We start from the raw sequence: 19,090 nt of genomic DNA, 5'->3' as shown, positions 1-19,090 counted from the left end.
ATATTTGATTAGTTAAAATCTTAGTCAACACCAAATTAATTTATCGACATAAGAGAATATAATTAAGAACATCCACTTGACCTAATCAGTGTCTTATACCAATTTTGGTGTAATTTGTTGTTACTCATGCACACTTTATATGAATTACATTTGGGAATCCAAATGAGGTAAACTTCTAACTTGACAAATACTCCAATTAATTACATTTGGGATCCAAAGGGCTTTTAGCTATAGGGTACTGAGCTTTCTTCACCTCAAATGTTATAACAGAAGCCCACTAACATAACATAAGTGAGGTTTCATCCCAAAACCAATTGACAATAGGAAGAATAGCCCACTTAGGTTATAAACTAGAAACTCTTTGTTTCATCTTCCGATGTGGGACACAATACTCACACTTATTTTTTAACAAGAAAATTGGTCGTGACTAAAACTCATTGCAACTTAATGGACCTTATTGAACCTAATGTGAACTTATCTGGTAAACATCGCCATATTTGATACAGAGTACTTACTTGTATTCCGTATTATTTTAAGCCAGGTGAGGTGAACGCACTTACGCACCCTCCAAAAGTGTTTAGTTGTTTCGAAGGGAAAAGGGTATTTACCATCTATTTTAAAACACCTTTTTAGTTACCTTATACAGAGTAAAATACATGAAATTAACACCAATTCTTAAGAGGACATGGTTCGTACTAAATATTGTGGAGCATGTCTAAATGAGATCAACAACTTGTTCCTAATTCATTTTGGCATTATTATATAATTATTATGACAAAATATTAAATTGGTTTCGTTGAAACATGTTATGCTCAAAGAATGTGAATTTAAGTCACAATTCACTTTTAAAAGCACAGGGTTATTACTATGAATCAAAAAATAGTTACTGTATTTAAGGAATTTGATTTTTAATTTATTATACTCACTATATGAACAGTAAAGGTGCTATAGAGAAAATTATTATATGTACACTAATATTATTGTGGACCAGAATAATCCACAAATTAACGCTCAATTTTAATACCGTTAACTTTATGTAATGTTATCAAGATATAACACTATGTAAATTATATTAGTAGGATATATGCATGGTTGAGTAGAAGAAGTATAGGTATAAGGATATTTTAATTGTAGATGAAAAAGTCACTGATGTCAGATATTAAAATTAATTTTCTTTCGCACACAATTAATTTAGTATGATTGTCATGTGGCTACTACATGTCTCTGCAAAATTGACAAGAAGAGCATACAATTTTTTTTGTTGGTACGTACACAGTATTTGACTAGTCAAATTGTTAATGAACAACTGATACAAGGTATAATTAGTGGAAACAGAGTCAGGTTAAATTATTTTATTTAGTTAAGAAGACAATACAGAAAATTCAAATATAATATATTACTAATTTAAATGATTACGGTACACAAAATTAATTTGACATGCTTAAAGTTAAAGGTGATTAAATTACATTTATACATTACAGGCAGCAAAGTGGTGACAACCGCCGTCAGCCCCAAATTTGTGTTTTCTCCTACAGATTGGTTCATGCACGTACGATTGCTCAAAAATTAACATTCATGGATAATTGGATATAAGTATATAACATGATGTGCATCTAAGACATTATTATTATTGGTACTCACTTTGTCTTTGTATGCACGTACATTTGCATCTTGTTCTACGAAGTTTAAGCATGTCACTTGCGTTGCGATTAAACCAAAATTAGAACAAACCGTGGACACCCACTGTTCTAAAAGTCGGCCCGGCCCGGCGCGCGTTATGTGTCCACCCATACCAATCTCACACTTTCTTAAACAAGAGTTACACCCATTTCCCAATTAATTAATAAACAAGGAGAATTTGAAGAGTTTTTGCCAATGTGGAACTCTCTATTTTTAACTCTCCTTCCTTTGTGTTTCCCAATGAGAACTTCCAACAACTTGTCTATAGAGTATATGAGGAAATCTAATTGTTATTTTTAATCTAGTCGTCGCAGAGTGGATATCTGCTAGCGAAGCTAATGAATAAAGTTTAGATCAAAGGAATCACTGTTGAAATCCGTTCTATAATAATGTTTTTGTTGTTCTCTAACTATAAACAACAAATTAAAATATTGATTTACATTATTGATTTATCGTTACTACGTAACTTTTTATGTGGTTACAAGTAGAACGGTGGTTACAAGTAGAACGAGAGAGTTCCGAAAAGGTATCTTATAGAATTTTTGTAGAAAGAAGCTATTGAGTATTTTGATCAAATTTTAGGTATTTAGTGAGTAATTTGCTTTTTTTTTTTTTTTTGACATAGCAGTTGAGTAATTTGTTGTTATCAATATAAAAAAATCATCGATTAATGTTAACTAGATTTTAGCCCGTGCGATGTACGGATTTTTCTATTAAATTGTTAAGTTAAAATAAAACTCATATTACAACTGATATATTTAATATATTGGAATAGATTAGTGTTTGATTCGGAATTGAATTTCGTTTTAGATTTATTTTCCAATTATTAGGGTATTTGATTTTGGATGGAGTTGTATATGTTAGTAATTAGTTAATTAAAATATCTATGTGATACCTAATTATTTATTTACGCGACACTCGACTTTTTTAATTCAAAAATAATTTAGAAATTTTATTTTCATTGGCCGATGCCATTAGAATTCCTACCTGGCGCTCTAATATTGTTTTAGTGTTTGATTTTGGATTGAATTTTATTTTAGATTAGTGTTTGATTTTGGATTGAATTTGATTTTAATTTTATTTTTTAATCATTAGAGTATTTGATTGTTGATGGAGTTGTATATATTATTAATTAATTAATTAAAATATCTATGTGGCACCTAAGTGTTTATCTATGTGACACTCGACTTTTTTAATTCAAAAATAAATTAGAAATCTTATTTTTCATTGATCGAAATTATTAGATTTCCTATATGGCTCTCTAATAATTCAACAAATGTGCCTCATTTATATATGTATACTAGATTTTAGCCCGTGCGATGCACAAATTCTATTAAATTGTTATGTTTAAATAAAACTCCTATGTATATACCAATTTTATATATTAGATTTAGTTTTTGATTTTGCATTGAATTTCATTTTAGATTTTTTTTTATTATGAGAGTGTTTGTTATATATATATATATATATATATATATATATATATATATATATATATATATATATATATATATATATATATATATATATATATATATATATATATATATATATATGGGTTCTATGTACATAGAATATACACGACTTTTCATGCTTTGCCTATCCCCATTAAAGCGAGATCACGAATTCCTTATACCTTAAATTGAGATTCTAGTTGGTCGAATTTAAGGCGGACCCGAACGTATTGTGGACTATCTATGGAGGGATGACATTTGGAGTCCTAACTTGTTCTTGTTCAGTTCGTGAGTAGCTAAGGAAAGGCACACGTACATCATTAATTGTATGTTGACTAAGTTATGTTAATTGATGATGTGATTTACATGGATTCTGGCAATTATAATTTTTTCGCATGTTAATTAGATTGTTCATAATCTAAAAGTGGTATCACGAGCCTCTTGATTAATTGCATAATCAATTAATTAGTACATGCATTAAATTTTATAAATTTGCAAGGAATTAAAGGGGTGAATTGATTTCGTGGTAATTAATTGCAAATTCTAAGTGATCATTTAATTTTATGTTCGCTAGAATTTTGGCAGTTTTGTCAATATTGGTCGGTATGTAATAACATTATAGTGAATTCTGCATGTAAACGACGTTTTATAATTTTATTTTAAAAAAAAAAAATCGGCCGAATTCAGAATTCCCAAATTCCTAGCCTTACTATGACTTTTCGGAGGTTTTAGTTTTTCGAATGCAAAATTATAATTTTGAATGATGTTGAATTTAATATTTGCGAATGTTGTGTGTAATTATTAATATAATAATTAACCTACTGCATATAATTAACAATTTTAAGAATTAAATTCGTTAATTATGCTACCTTATTTGTAATTACAATTAATTGGTTTAATTTTCGAATAAATTGGACTTTGATTCGATTTTTCATAATTAATTGATGATTTAATTGGGATCTATTGATTTAAAATCCCACCTAAAATTGCTAAAGGTTGAAACTTTAAAATCCTATTAACCCTAATTATAATCCCAAAGATTAATGTCATTGGAAACTAGCTAGTTAATAAAATTTTGATATTTTGCACAAAATTCATGAAATATATACGATTTATTTATTTTTCATGAATTTTGTATATTGTAAAAGTTTTATTTTTTTATAAAAACGTCCACAAGCTTGCATATACGAACGAGGCCGCAAGGGCCAATGGCGTGTAGGATCCCGATGAGCGATGTTGCTATGGTGAGCGCACATAGTGTGGGAGCAAGGGAGCTCGTGTTGTGCGCGGTTCCTGTGCGCGGTGCAATGAGCGTCGGGGGCGCGCGGTGAGCTAACAAAGCTCGCCTGCTGTGTGTGCGCTAGTGGGTGGGGATGGGCGAGGTGAAGGGAAGCAGCGGAATGCTAGCGTTAAGGGCGAGCGACGCGGCGAACAAGGTAGCTCGCCCGCGCACTGCCCCTTCCTGCAAGCTAAGTTAGAGGTAGCGACAAGCCAGGCCAACACGCACAAGGGTGTTGTAGTGATGGCAAGGCCCATACCTTAGCTAGGCGCGCGTAGCCCTTTGTCGTTGTTGTTGTTGCTACGTAAGTCATGGGATGGCCCTTGGGCTTGCTGGTGCAGCGGACACAAGGCTTATGGGCCCCGTGCGGTTTTGATTTTCGGTTGTGTGACGAACTTAATTAATTTTACGTTCATGCTTATAATTTTTCTTGATATTTATTTTTATTAGTTTAATTATTATAATTAATTTAATACTAATTATTTAATAAAATTAAAACCTTGAATTAATTATAGTTAGTTCATTTTAATCAACAAAAATCAAATATTGAGATTTAAAGTAATTATTATATGAGCTTTAAATTTTAATTGAAATCGTGGTTTCTGATTGGACTTGGAAAAACAACTTTTATGTTTAAAATTAGTAAAGCATATAATATTTGGTTTGAATGGCAGAATGGGAGCTTTTATTCATGATTGCTTAAATTTCATTTTATCCTTGATTATGTCCTACTTTCATACGATTAACAACTTGATAAGAACTTATAAGGTCAAATAATGGGTTCTTGAGCCTTAGTTAGTTGTTGCAAATAATATTATGTGATGTGTTATTCTGCTAACTTGCAAAGCGGGTCATTCAATGATAAATGAATGGATGAATAGTATATATTGTATTTATATTATTATGCAGGTCGTGGTAAGTGACTAGTTGAAGGAAATATCTCCTTCACCCAAGGTGCATTTGTCTAATACCAAGGTTCAAATTAATTACAAACAATTAATTTAGTGAGATCAAGTGATCGGAACAGCTGGCTGGAGCAATGCTTCCGATCAATGAGTTATATTCTATATTAGGCTCACGGCTTACTCTTGACTGAACCTATAAGGTCACACCATTGGCATGTAACAGATCACCGGATTAAGGTCACAGCTTACTCTTGACTGAACCTATAAGGTCACAGCTTTCTCTTGACTGAACCTATAAGGTCACAGCTTTCTCTCTCCTCCATCCGTCCCTCCCTAGTTTTTTTCTCGGCCCACAACCTCCCTCAACTCCCTATTCTTTCTTTCTCTTTAACCCACCTCCAACTCTCCCGACCACCACCATTCTACGACCTTTGTCTTCTCTTCGTCGGGCCGGAATCTGCCACCTTCATCTTATCCCGAGATTTCCACACTCAAGTCCCCCCACTTATGCGATTGATCTGCTGCCCCACCGTCATCTTTTTCGGGGATTTCCTTACTTAAGTCACTTCTTAAGTGGGGCCACTTCTGCAACGGAGCCGCCCCGCCTTGATCTTCAACGGGAATCGCCACCTTCATCATCACCGGAAATCGGTAAGGATTTTTTAGAACATTTTTTTGCCATGGAATCGGACCGGATTTCCGATTCCACTGAGGCGGGTAGAATCAGGAATCCAACCCGATTCCAAGACAAAAAAAATTCAAAAAACAAATTTTAATTTTTAAAAAATAAATCATGCATTCGGGTTGGTTTCCCGATTGTAATTCCTAAGAAAATCCGGCCCAATTCCACCCATATAATTTTTCTTTAATCTTTATAATCGGGATAAATACCCAATTGGACTCGTATCCCGATTCCACCAAGAATACGCGGAATTGGACTGAGATCCCGATTCATGTCGCCTAGGAACAATCGGGATCCCAGTCCGATTCCTTAAAAAAAAAAAAAAGTTGAATCCCCAATCTTCCATGGATAGATTGAGATTATGGAATTATTTTAAAAACTATTTGATTGTCTCCTCCCATGATAATTTTAGTGTAGATTTTGGAATCGGATGTAAAATTTTTAATATAATATAATTTCTTTTAATTTTTTTTTTTTGAATAACTTATCAAGTTAATTATTAATTTATTAATTTAAATTTTAAGTCGGTAACATCCATTCATATTACTGAGTAATTTTTTTTTTATTATTATTGATAAATGTTATTATTTCTATTTATTACTCTGTATGAAATTTGATTAATAAAATAACAATAACTAATTAAAAAGATGTTCCCTTAAAAAAATAATTTAAAAAATGTGGCGGAGTCGACGGCGACTATGGTTGTGGTGGCAGCGGCGGAGCTGCACCGACAGGAATGGAGGGGTGAGGGGGTGGGAGAATGGAGTTAGAAGAGGGGTAAAGGGTGGGTTGGTAGGTAGGAAGGATAAGGGTGTAATTTCCCTATAGAAAATATGGGCGACATACGTAAAAATGGGCGACGAATAGTAACACCCTAAGCAAATAAGCCCTATGATACACGTTAAAAAATACTCTAAAATCTCCTCTTCTACTCAAAAGAAAAAATTTACCTTAAAATAAAATAAAAGACACCTTTAATACAAGAAATGATTTCCTTTGTTCTCACTTCTCACCTCATCAATCCCATATGGTTTAAGTTGGGTTGTTTCTATTAAAGTGTGGATTTCAGCTTACCCTCTTATACTTATATTTCCCCCGTTTATTTTTACTCGCAATGTTGATCATTTGCACGCATGCCAATGCAAAATTTTGATCATAAGTATTTTTAATTCTCTTTAAGCAAAAATTATAAAAAGTTGATATTTTAAAAATGTACTTAAGACAAACCTGACCAGATTTAAAGTGACTATGTATTATCTACATGTAAATAACCAATAATAGTCAAAGTAAAATATGTAACTAGTGTAAAAAAAATCCAAATATTGCGAATATTAAAAATGAAGGACGTATAACTTTAAAATAAGAAATATGTATACTCCTGGTTAACTATAGTTAAAGTAAGTGTCTGTCCTAGGCCTGACCCCACTTATTTACCAAAAAAAAGGAGTTTGGTTTAACAAATAATTTAATGGCCTGTTTGGATAGAGGGATTTCATTTCAAATGATGGAATTGGGCCAAATCAGCTGTTTGGAAATACAAAGTATTTGAATTTGGATTTGGCCCAAATCCAAGCCTCTTAAAAATATACTCAACCCATTGGAATTTCAAATCCTTTGTCAAATGAAGTCATTTCAAATTCCACGTTAAAACTTGCAGCCGCTCTTCTCCTCACTCACGCTCCTCCCACTCTCCCAGACGCTCTTCTCCTCTCTCACCAACTTCTTCTTCTACATCGCCATTAAAACTCCTTCCAGCTTCTTCTCTCACTCTCTCTTCCGCGAATCCCATCGAGTTGCACTTCTCTCACCCTATCTTCCTTGAATAGAAACTTTTTAGGGTTTGATTTTTCCCAAAATTAATTTTTGATTTCCCCCAAATTCTGAATTTCTGGTACTAATTAATATAAGATTTGGGAGGTTTGATTGTATACCTCGAGCATAAAATTCCAAAATTTCCCCAAATTTTGAGATTTTAGGGTTTGATTTGTGCGAAAACATCTCATTTGATGAACTCTTCGGGGTAGTACGTGAAGGAAAGCAGATCAGAACGTCGCCGGAAGAAGTAGATCAGCGCACGAGGATTTCGTTGGTTTATGTACCGACGACTCGAATCTTGTTTGTCGCCGCCAGTTTGCAGCCTGCCGTTTGCCGACACCATGACGAGATTGAAGGCAATGAGTTTCGAAAATCTAGGGTTTAGAATTTCCCCAAATTCTAATGGTGTTAATTAATCATTTAATTTTGATTTCTGTTCTTTATTGATTAATCAAATAATTCAATGAAATAAATTATTTAGTTGCTGCTGAATTATCACACTTTAATGACTGTATTCATCTTGGTCAGTTTCAATAGAATATCATTTGTTCTTGATTTTTTGGGATCTAATATTTTTTTATTACTAGATATTAGTTTACATGCCAAGAATTTACATTTAATTAAATACTAGAGGTTGAAGTGCTTTTTTCCCAAATATAAAAGTGGAATTGAATTATTGGATTTGAAATTCTAGTATTTGCCAAACAATGAATTTGGAATTAAATAACATTTCAATTCCCACATTTGAAATGAAGGAATTGAAATAAAATTCAAGTTTCCAAACGCTGCCTAACATAACTTCGAATTACTCCAATTTAGAAGACTTAAGATAAAGATAAATAATACTCCCTAAAATATAATATAGGATATATCAATTCACCTCATTTAAGAAAAGAAACAAAAGTGAGTTTATTTGATTAGTTGTTTAAAAATTGTTAGTTAGGCATCTACGAAAACGCAAGATGATGGAAGATTTCATCATCATTGAAAATAATCGAATAAAGTAAAATGATGAAGAAGAAAAAAAGCAAGTTCCATGATAAACAGAGGTAGAAGCTGAAATCCAAAATCTTTCTTGTTTCTTGTTATTTGTTACTGTACAGTTGAAACCTATAAATTAAATCGATGGTAACTTGTTTTACGATCCCTATAACATGATATATTGATATGATGTAAGTTCCATATCACCAATTCAGTACCATACGTTATACGGAGTAAGAAAAAGAAACAGAAATCCCCAATCCGAGAAAGTAGCGTACGAACTTTGAAATATTTAATGGGCCAATGAAATATTGTAATTTGTAAGTAGGATGCTTCCAGAATTATAACCCATTAGTATGATCAAAGATGCTAACTCGATCAGTCTGAAAGTCTAGTCTTTTGAAAGCGTGTAATAGACTTGTCATCTTATTTATGGCTAGTCATTTCAATTCAGTTCTCCACGTGTTTTTTTCTTTGTTGTCGTCGTTACCAATTTCATCACATTCTTCTTCTCCGGTTGCGACGAACTTGGGTTGACAACACCACATTTATTCTGCGAATCAATAATGTTATCGTTGTTTGGTTCACATAATTAAAATCTACTCCTACTTAAATCAATTAGTAGAAGGTATATTCCGTTGCACGTAGAGGTACATGCAAACGATTCTTTTAGCAAAATAACAAAATAAAAATCTAATCCCGTTCCAATGAATAGTGTTGTTGACGAATTTACATAACTTTTTCACCTGTTATCAAGTCATGTTTCTGTTAAACCTGATCATGATCCATTTTGTAGATGCGCACTACTACATAAATGAACAAATGCAACCCCCAAAAACCGTTGCTGTAGGACCAAAACCCGTTGCAATATACCTATTGCAACGGTTTGTCAACCGTTGCTGTTGCGGCCGTTGCATTAGGCCTAATGCAACGGTTCTCTTGCCCTATTGCAACAGTTCTTGCCATTTCCTATGGACCGTTGCATTAGATCATAATACAACGCCTTCATACATCTAATGCAACGTTGCTGGCTATCTCCCATGGACCGTTGCAGTAGCTCTAAGGCAATGTTGATATAAATCTAATGCAACGCACTATTTTTCCTTTTTGAGCCATTGCATTATTATAATTTGAGGTTAATAAATAATGTTATTGTTCATACCAAGTAAAATAAGTAATAACAAAAGATGACAGAAAAAACACTAATGAAATTGAATTTATAATAAAATTCTTCTTGCATTAAAAATAATATATAGTTAATTTACATTGTTGTTTGATCTTGAGGACAAAGCTTGATCAAAAGATTTCCAACCTATAACACATTCTTACATATTCCTAACCGAGCAACTTTCCAAGTTGTGAGTCTGATCCTCTACAAAGAATGTCATTTCAATAATCATATCATTTTCCCACCTCAGCACCATGTACCTATACAAACAAACAGTTAAATAAACATAAGAAAATAAATTCTCCATGTACCTCATAGTTATTAAAACAAATACAACAATTTTAAGGTTACCATAGAAAGAATATAACCATACGTAACTTCAACCTAAAACGGATTAAAACCATCAACCAAACTAGGCAATGAATGGTGTGGAGTACTAACAACTAATCGGTGGAACGACAATAAATATGACGCAACGAGAAGTTAAGTGTGCATTTAGGCAACGAGCACCCGGTTTTAGGCTATTCCAAGCTCTGACCATTCCTTATCACTTATCACAACCACTAGCCTCAACCATGTACCAAAAGCAAGACCTAAAATAAGTAAGATGACATTGTAAGAATCCCTGCAAGATAAACCATAGTACGAAGTACAACAAATCATAGCCAACTTCAGTAAAAAATTAACATAAGCACATCTATTGATCTAATTTGTAGAAGAGTTTCATACCAATTACAAGACAAAAAGGAAAATGAGTCTACACAGCATTATAATGTAAAAAAAACACACCAATTATTTTTTCTAGTTTGTAAAGATACATACTTTTGCATAGAATGAAAAATAAATCAAGTAGCAAGAAAACTGGGATTATTATAGCCTCTTATATATGAATTGAAGAGATAAGATTTTCTTTAGACGAAATACATGTAGGACTTGATCTAACTCTAGTGATAGACCGACATCTCAAAACACTCTCTAACAATAACACCTTCACAAACCCATGCATCTGAAAACACAACACTCAGGGTCTCACTACACCACCTCATGTACACACGCATATCCTCGTTAGTCCATTACGCACTAACACAAGACTAAACCAATCCCAAACATGAAATCACAACAATACATACTATAATTTGTTTCCCACCAGATCACAAGATGAACATTACTGCAAGTATTGTTGTCCTAAAATAACTAATTAAATAGGAGCTAACCGACATGTGTAGAAATATTCCCAAATCATGACACTAAAGGATCAATTAACTCAAACCGAGATAAATTATTCGTACAATGTTATTCTGCAAAAGTCATTCATCAAGAAGATAAGGAATCCGAAACCTTAAACAATGAACAAGCATTAATAAACTAATCCCTATAAAACCATCAATCAAAAATAAATCTAGATGCTTAACATTCATAGGATAACCAGGTAAAAATTATCAAAATCAACATAATAATTCATACCTCTACAAAGTTAATTCGTCAATCTACACCATTCTAAATAACCATATAACACTCAATGAGAATTTCGGAAAATTGACGGTTTAAAAATTGAGAACAGGAAATAGTTTATCGGGTTCCTCGGAAATTCGAGCACAAGGAAGCGAAATTTGGAAGAAATTAGAAAATGTCAGGGGTTTCTGCCTCTTTAATTCATTAAGGGTGATAAGATCGAAGAGGAAATTCAATGAAAAAGGAATTTCCCACCAACCTGGGTACACAAAATGTTGCAAGAGATAAAATCCTTGAATTACTCCTCGGAAGTGCACCTTGCGATTCAAGCTCACTAATAATCCCTTGCACAACCTGTAAAACAATTCACAACAACCAAAGTAAAAGATGGACGAGGAACTACCTCAAAAAATTCAAACAATTAGCAAAGTAAAAACAATAATCACCTTTTGGAAATCAAGAGACTGAGCATAATCAAAAATCGGTCAAACCATATCAGAATCCTACTCAAACTTAAATCATAAAAATCATAAGAACAAAAAAAATCAGCAAAATCAAGAACTAACTAACTGAAAAAACATCAAACTTAAGAAGACTAATTAGTGAGAAAGAAACGCTTAGCAGATTGAGAAGGACCTCTGAGAGAAGAGAGGATGAAGTAGAGAAGTTGTTCGCCGAGTTTAGCATTGGAATAGCAGAACAGTTTGTAGATCGAGTGAGGCGATTTTTCTAGGGTTTCTGCTAGGAGTTAGGAAGCAGTTTAATTTTTTAAGGGTAAATCGCGTACATCAATATACAAGAAAACACACGTGCAAGGCAGGTGCAATCTTGACGCTGAAAGAAGTCGAAGAAAAACTCGACGCCAAAAGGCGACAAGAAAAGGCAGAAACTCCATTTCCCACCCAACGCTAATGCCTAAGCGCCGAGCTCCCTGCATCGAAAAATCACGCCTTTTGTAGTAGTGCAAGAGAAAACAAAAGGGCACTTGGTTCTAGGCTCAATTCTTGGAATTCCCCTGATATCAAAATTTACTAAACCTAACTGTTTATTTTTATAGGTCATTCTAATCTATTAATGAAAAACGAAAGCTCCCTACTTTGGATTTTGTATAGGTAGAAAGAAAAAGAATTAAGAACTAAATTTGATGCTATGACCAGAATTGCGGATTGATTGACTTGGTTTTGAGGACAAACTACCATACCATTCAAACCAATACTCGGTATTAGACCTTAATCTTATCCTTGGAGGAGCGTAAATTAATTAAAAACACAAAAACAAAACAGTTTCCAAATCAAAAGTTCGAAACTTAATTGAAGTGCTAATTGGATTTACTTTCAGAAAATCATTACATATACCCTAAAACCCAAACGATTAATTGAGAAAACTCTGAAATTCCCAAAAAAATCTACACTGTTAACTCAAAATGGAGCACATACGGATGGAGAAATAACTAATTAACCACAACAAGTAGAAAAATAAATAACGGAACAACAAATTGAATTTCTTAAACAAAAACAAAGAAGTTGATGAACAGAATAACAAGTCATTACCTCGTAACTTTTGAAATTTGAGTTTCAATTAAAGTTTCTAGGTTAGCTGTAATCAGCAATCGTCTTTAACCTTAAAAAAATTGATGGATACTTTAGACCGATAAGAGAAAAGAAGAGCAGGAAAATTAAACATCAAAACTGAAAAATTAAAAACAAAGAGAGAAGAGAAAAGAAAAGAAACGACGACCTTGTAATGAAAATGAATGAACAAAGACGAGCATCAAGAACTGGAGTGGTAGACTGGAATAATTTTGGGAAATTGTTGAGGCTTGAACTAGAGCGGCGACCAGGAATTGGGTTGGGGTTTGAAAGAGATTTCGAAAAATAGGGTTTTGAGAAGAACGAGAGAAAACGCAACAGGAGTAAGGTCACATTAAATTTTACGAATTACGCCTAACCTAACTATTAAAATATTTGTTACAACAGTTGTCGTTGCAATATTGAAAATAGTTGTTGCATTTGAACGCCTAATGCAACGGCCAATAATAAGCCGTTGCTGAAAACCGTTACAATAGCTTTAACCGTTGCATTAGACCATAAAATTCATTGCATTAGCCCAAAGCGTTGCAAAAACCAGTTGCATTAGTTTAAACCGTTGCAATAGGCCGTTGCATTATGCTGAACCGTTGCATTAAACCATTGCATTTGCTCGTTTATGTAGTAGTGATGATGCAACTTGTGAAAATAATACATTTTCATCAAATGTTTGCCAACGTACATTTTAGACTAATGTCAAATACATACTCATATTACTTTATTGCGCAAGTTCGTAATCAGGACTGATGAGTCCGTAGATATGTAAAATTATTATACTTACTGCATTAGATTTTTTTTTTTATTACTGTAATAACTATAGTGTATGCGGAGTAATCTATTTGTCTTAGTTTTCTCATATGACTACTAATACATACCTCGTATTTATCATTCGATTATAAAATACGAAGTACTCCATAAGTATTTAAGTCGCTTTATTTACTCACCGATAATAACTCAATAATAAATCGGGATTTAATTTTTAGTTTGTTTTTGTTGTGTTGTAGCCTTTGTCAAATAAAATAAAATAATAATAACTCAATAATAATAAATTAATAACGTTCATATAATAATTAATAAATGGATTGGAGAGTGTATATAAGTAATAATGCAATACAATTTAATAACATTAACATATATCTTGAGTTAATGAAAACAACTCGTGGGCCAACTCGTGGATTATAGTGTCTAATGCATTGATTATAAAAATAAAAAGTCTGATGTTAATTGACCGACATTGTTACTCGTATTAGGGTCAAAATCTTTTGATTCAGAAATCATGTTCATTTGAAAATAGAAACTCACCCAATCACTTAAATACGAGTACTCAATCCAAATTGGCATCCCATTTTTTTTATTTTTTTCATATATTACACCCGATTTAGGAGAGCTCGAAACCTCCTTTTTAAGTTGTTTACCATTTGGATCAACTCTATTTTGATATTTCTACTTTTTAGGTTTTATTTATTTCACTTTATTTAACACTACAAAAACAAAGAGCAACCAGGGCGATATTATTCAAGCAAAGAGGGCGAGTATTTAATCGCCTTTAAATAAATAACCAACCAGGGCGAGTTGTTGTCGTTGTCTTATGTAATAACAAAGAGGGCGACTTGTTTGATATTGCCTTTTTTGATAATAATACAAGGACGAGTTTTAAAAGTCGCCTTCCTTGATCAAATAACTGGACGAAAATAATACGAAGTAAAACATAAAAAGAAGAATCTCCAAAACATAAACCCCTAAATCCCCAAATTCGTTTTTCAGGAGCCAGTGTTTAAGATAATCCCTAAAATCCCAAATTCGTTCTCCCAAAAAAATAAATCAATAGATGCTCAGATATTTCGTTGCTCTTGATTCTCTCCCAAATTCCTTCATAGATTATCCTAATTTAGTCGAAAGTGGTTGAATTTCTCAACTTGTTTATGCTTAGTTCGTAACTCCGAGGGATTTGTTCGAAAAAAGACGGACTTCTGCTGAGATTTGTTTGAGAGAAGAACGATTTCTGCTGCGATTTGTTCGAGAGGAGACCGATTTTTGCTTACTGGTATCATCTACTTTCTCTGATATATTTTTTTTTAATTTTTTGTGTGGTTTTTGCTGGCACAATTTCAGTTTTTGATATTGCCTTCAAAGAAGTGCTTGGATATCTGTGGGATACTATATACGAAGTGTAACTTGCAGTAAGGTGTTTTTTTTTCATTATTGAATGTAGAAATTGAAAGAGCTCGGTTTATAGAGTTTGAAGTTGGTTTAATGTGGAGGAAAATTAAGATGTTAATGGCGGTTTTCTGCAATTTTTTTATTGGTTTACACGCATTAATATCTATATGTTCTTTCATCTTTGGTCTCCTCTTCTTCGGCTGATGATGTTTTACATGGTAAATTCAATTACTCATTGTATCTTATTTGTGTGCTCCAATTGCTGTTTGTTGATCCTTGAATGGAAAGGGACTATGTGTGGTATTTGTAAGGTTTGTTAGGTAATAGGTAGAGTCTTTGCTAGTATAATGTTTTGTTATTGGCAGTGGGAAGGAGTTACGATATTGGTTTTAGTTTATTCAAATGCAGCTATGGTGATACTAAAAATGGATTCTGTTCACTAGATTATAAAGGATAATAATCTACAATTCCTGATTTACATATGCAGATGAGTATCATGAATGTGACTATGTGACTGAGGTTTCCTCTACACAAGCAAATGATATTTGAAAAAAAAAAAATTCTTCCCTAGGTTGTATAATCAAATCTCAGATCATTTGAATATTATCATTTGTATAATCTGAATTTGTTACCATAACATGAACACGCCAGGAAACTTGAATGACTAGTTCCTCTTAATGAATTTATCTTTGTTTATATAATTAGAAACTTGAATGAACTAAATTATTTCTGCATCTCTAAAGTTCCTAGAGTTAACTAGAGCCCATAATCTAGCTTTAAAGACTAGGCAAAGGGACTAGTGTCTGTTGTATGAAATTTCCTTCTGCAAAAAAAAAAATTAAAGTGTCAAAAGTGGTATAATGGACAACTATAAATGAATAAACGAACTTCTAAAAAGAAAAATAAATTACCTTTTAGGAATGCAGTGAACCAAACACTGGTAAGGATATAGAGTTCATTCTGCGATTGAAACAAACAACTGGTAACGAATATGTTTGAGTTTCTAAGTTGCTAGTTTATGCTACTAGTTATATGTATTCAGGACCTAATCTGAATTGGTTAATATTTAGTGGACCTTAATATTTCTTCTTAATCTTGGTCTTGACCTTAATTTTCTCAATTTACTTATGCTCAGTTTGCAACCTCGGGGATTTGTTCGAAAAAAGCCCGATTTTTCCTTCCATGCTATTTTCTCGATTTGCTTGATGATTTGGTCTCAAGGTGGCAGAGGGAGCTAAACTTTGTGGAGCTACTAAAATCATTGGTTTGGATATTAACCCTGCTAAATTTGAAACTGGTAACCTTTCCCTCCTTGAGTTTGCATCTCTATTTTACATTTACCTTATCAAATTTATGTCCCTGAAATTCATGTTTTGAGATTATGTATACCACTAATAATTGTTCTATCATTTTCATTATGCTTTTGGTGATGTCATCAGTTCATCAATGAACCCCTCTCTTCTCTTGGTGATGTCATCTCTGCTCTTGCAACTAAAACAACCCATGTTCCATACAGGTCTATTACATGTTTCTCTATAAGCACATTTTCCAAGATATTCAGGACTTCATCACCTTAACTTGATTGTTTTGTTAATTTCCAGAAACTCAAAGCTTACGCACATGCTGCAGAGCTCTTTAGGTGAGATACTTTAGCCCAATATTTATCGCTTAAGAAGGATCAGATTACAACTAAGACTTGTTGAACCGAGATGTGGCTGTAAGTTATCTGTCTTATATATCCAGATTAGTCCTAGCGCTGCAGACATAGGGGAGACTTTATGCTCCCTGAAATTTGCTAGTCGAGTCAAGGAAATCGAATATGGTCTAACTCGCAAGCAGACAGATAATTCTGAGCTCCTCAAGTATAAGCATCTGGTATGTTCTATGTGAGAGTTATTTAGAATAATATTGTTGTTGAGTTTTGCCTGCTGCTTATGCTCATGTTTCTTTTAACAGGCTGAGAAACCAAAGCATGATGAAAAAGAAGCAAAGAAACTGCAGAACAATGTATAATCTTTACAGCTAAGGCTTTATGCCAGAGAGCATATCTGCAGAAATCTCCAGGAGAAGGTACTGTACTTTCAATTCAATATATTGTCATTAGCTTTTAGGTTGCTCTTGTGAAACTTATCACATGCATAGCTGTGGTAGTAGTATGACCGTTGTTTTTAGTGATACTCGTGTGTATGTCTAAGTCTTGAATATGTGACAGGTGCGAGACCTTGAGAATAGACTGGCAGAAGAGAGGAAAACTAGACAGGTACAGGAAAATAGAGTTGCTTCTACGATCAGACAGCCAAGACAGGCACATAAGACCATGGAGAAAAGGCCTCCACAAAACCTCTACCTTTTACGTCTCGTCTCTTACAGATTTTCTGATTCTTCTCTCTTATTTTAGATTCTTAATCCACCATGTCGTTAATTGCAAGTCTTAATTATCATGGATGACTCTTGATAAATTCTGGTTCTGAAATACTCCTATACTGAGCAGGTTATAAAGGAGATGACAGATGGGGGTGCTGATCGACTACTACTTCGAGTGTGTGGGCATGTCATCTTTGGTGGAAGAAGCTTCTTCTTACTGCTGGAAGGTATTTTTCTCTGTTCATCCTAGAAAACATAATCAAATTCGGTGGTTAGCATGTTAGTCATTTAGCATCTCAGAACTTCCTGCATGTGATATCTTTGTTTTTTTTGTCTTTAGTTATCACTAGGCGTAAATGACAACTTTACATTGCGATTCTTGATATTTAGAAGATTTAAGTTTATTTGTTAAAAATGAATGCTAAGCTTCTTTCTATTTGTGGACTTTTTGTTTGTTATGCGTTCTGCATGGTTTTTTGCTTTTGCTGAAGCACTGCTGCTTCTTAATTCACGCAGACACTACGACTACGACTGATAAATGAAAGGGTGTAGTTTGGAATGAAGTTCATTACGCTGAAGCTTCTAATCATCTTGTAGCAACAAGGATACAGTTAGGAAATTATTCTACCCCAAAAATGAAGGTTGAGCAGTTCTGGATTCTCGATTTGCACTGAATTAGGCTAATCACATTTTATCTTTGGTCAGTTGTTAGTACTTATCTTTATTCCCTTGTAATAACTTTTAGTGTAATTACAGTATGTGAGTAAAAAAAATAGAGTAAATTTGTTTTTCTGGTCTCTCATCCCTGTTCCCTAATTGTTTTTTTTTAAAATAAAAAGGAGAACAAAGAGGGCGATTTTTTGATATTGCCCTTCTTGGTATGGAACAGGCAGAGCGACTTTAGTCTGTTGTTGTGTTTGGTATTGAACAAAGAGGGCGATATAGCTGCCATGTATGGGTTCGAGCAAAGAGGGCGGAAATTATGGGTTGCCCTCTTTGATTTAATCAAAGAGGGCGAAAAGAATTGCCCTATTTGTTCTCAACCAAAGAGGGCGACATTTAACAATTGCCCTGCAAAGCTAATACAACGACTATAACAGGGCGACCTTGAGGGCGATTTTCTGTCGCCCTTGTAGCCTAAGAGGGCGATATTTGAATCAAAGAGGGCGAAAAATGTCGCCCTCTTTGATCTTATTTGTTGTAGTGTTTCAGGACCATATAACTTATTTCATATTAAATCAGATCAGATCAAATCAAATCAGAAGGTTCCGATCAGATCAGATCAAAAAAATAAGTTCGAACCAAATCATATTTGAAAAAATAAGTCCAGTCCAGCAGCAGCAGCAGCTGCTGCTATCTGAAATATGCTCGAGTCATGGTTGAGGTCTACTCTACCTTATTATTATTGAAAAATGTTGTTGTCTAGATCTGAACCGATATCCCCGGATCAAAACTGGTATAATTTGATCATGTCCAAGTCGTAACTGATATCTACATATCATGTCCAAATCAAAATCGATATGTACAAATCATGTGCATATCGGAACCAATATGTCCAGGTTAG

General features: G+C 33.5%; 1 long non-coding RNA gene across 1 annotated transcript; it reads left to right on the top strand.

Annotated features, from left to right (window-relative positions):
- The first annotated feature begins 16,600 nt into the window (after nucleotides 1–16,600).
- Nucleotides 16,601–17,747, top strand: LOC130466133 (uncharacterized). The gene is made up of 5 exons (XR_008926155.1): nucleotides 16,601–16,678; nucleotides 16,764–16,801; nucleotides 16,906–17,037; nucleotides 17,119–17,232; nucleotides 17,375–17,747. It is a non-coding gene; the product is annotated as an uncharacterized lncRNA (long non-coding RNA).
- The last annotated feature ends 1,343 nt before the right edge of the window (nucleotides 17,748–19,090 follow it).

This window comes from Spinacia oleracea, chromosome 1, assembly GCF_020520425.1.
Source record: "Spinacia oleracea cultivar Varoflay chromosome 1, BTI_SOV_V1, whole genome shotgun sequence".
In the NCBI taxonomy this organism is placed as follows: Eukaryota; Viridiplantae; Streptophyta; class Magnoliopsida; order Caryophyllales; family Amaranthaceae; genus Spinacia; species Spinacia oleracea.
Note: the sequence above shows the minus strand (reverse complement) of the source record. Positions and strands in the feature narration are given on the sequence as shown.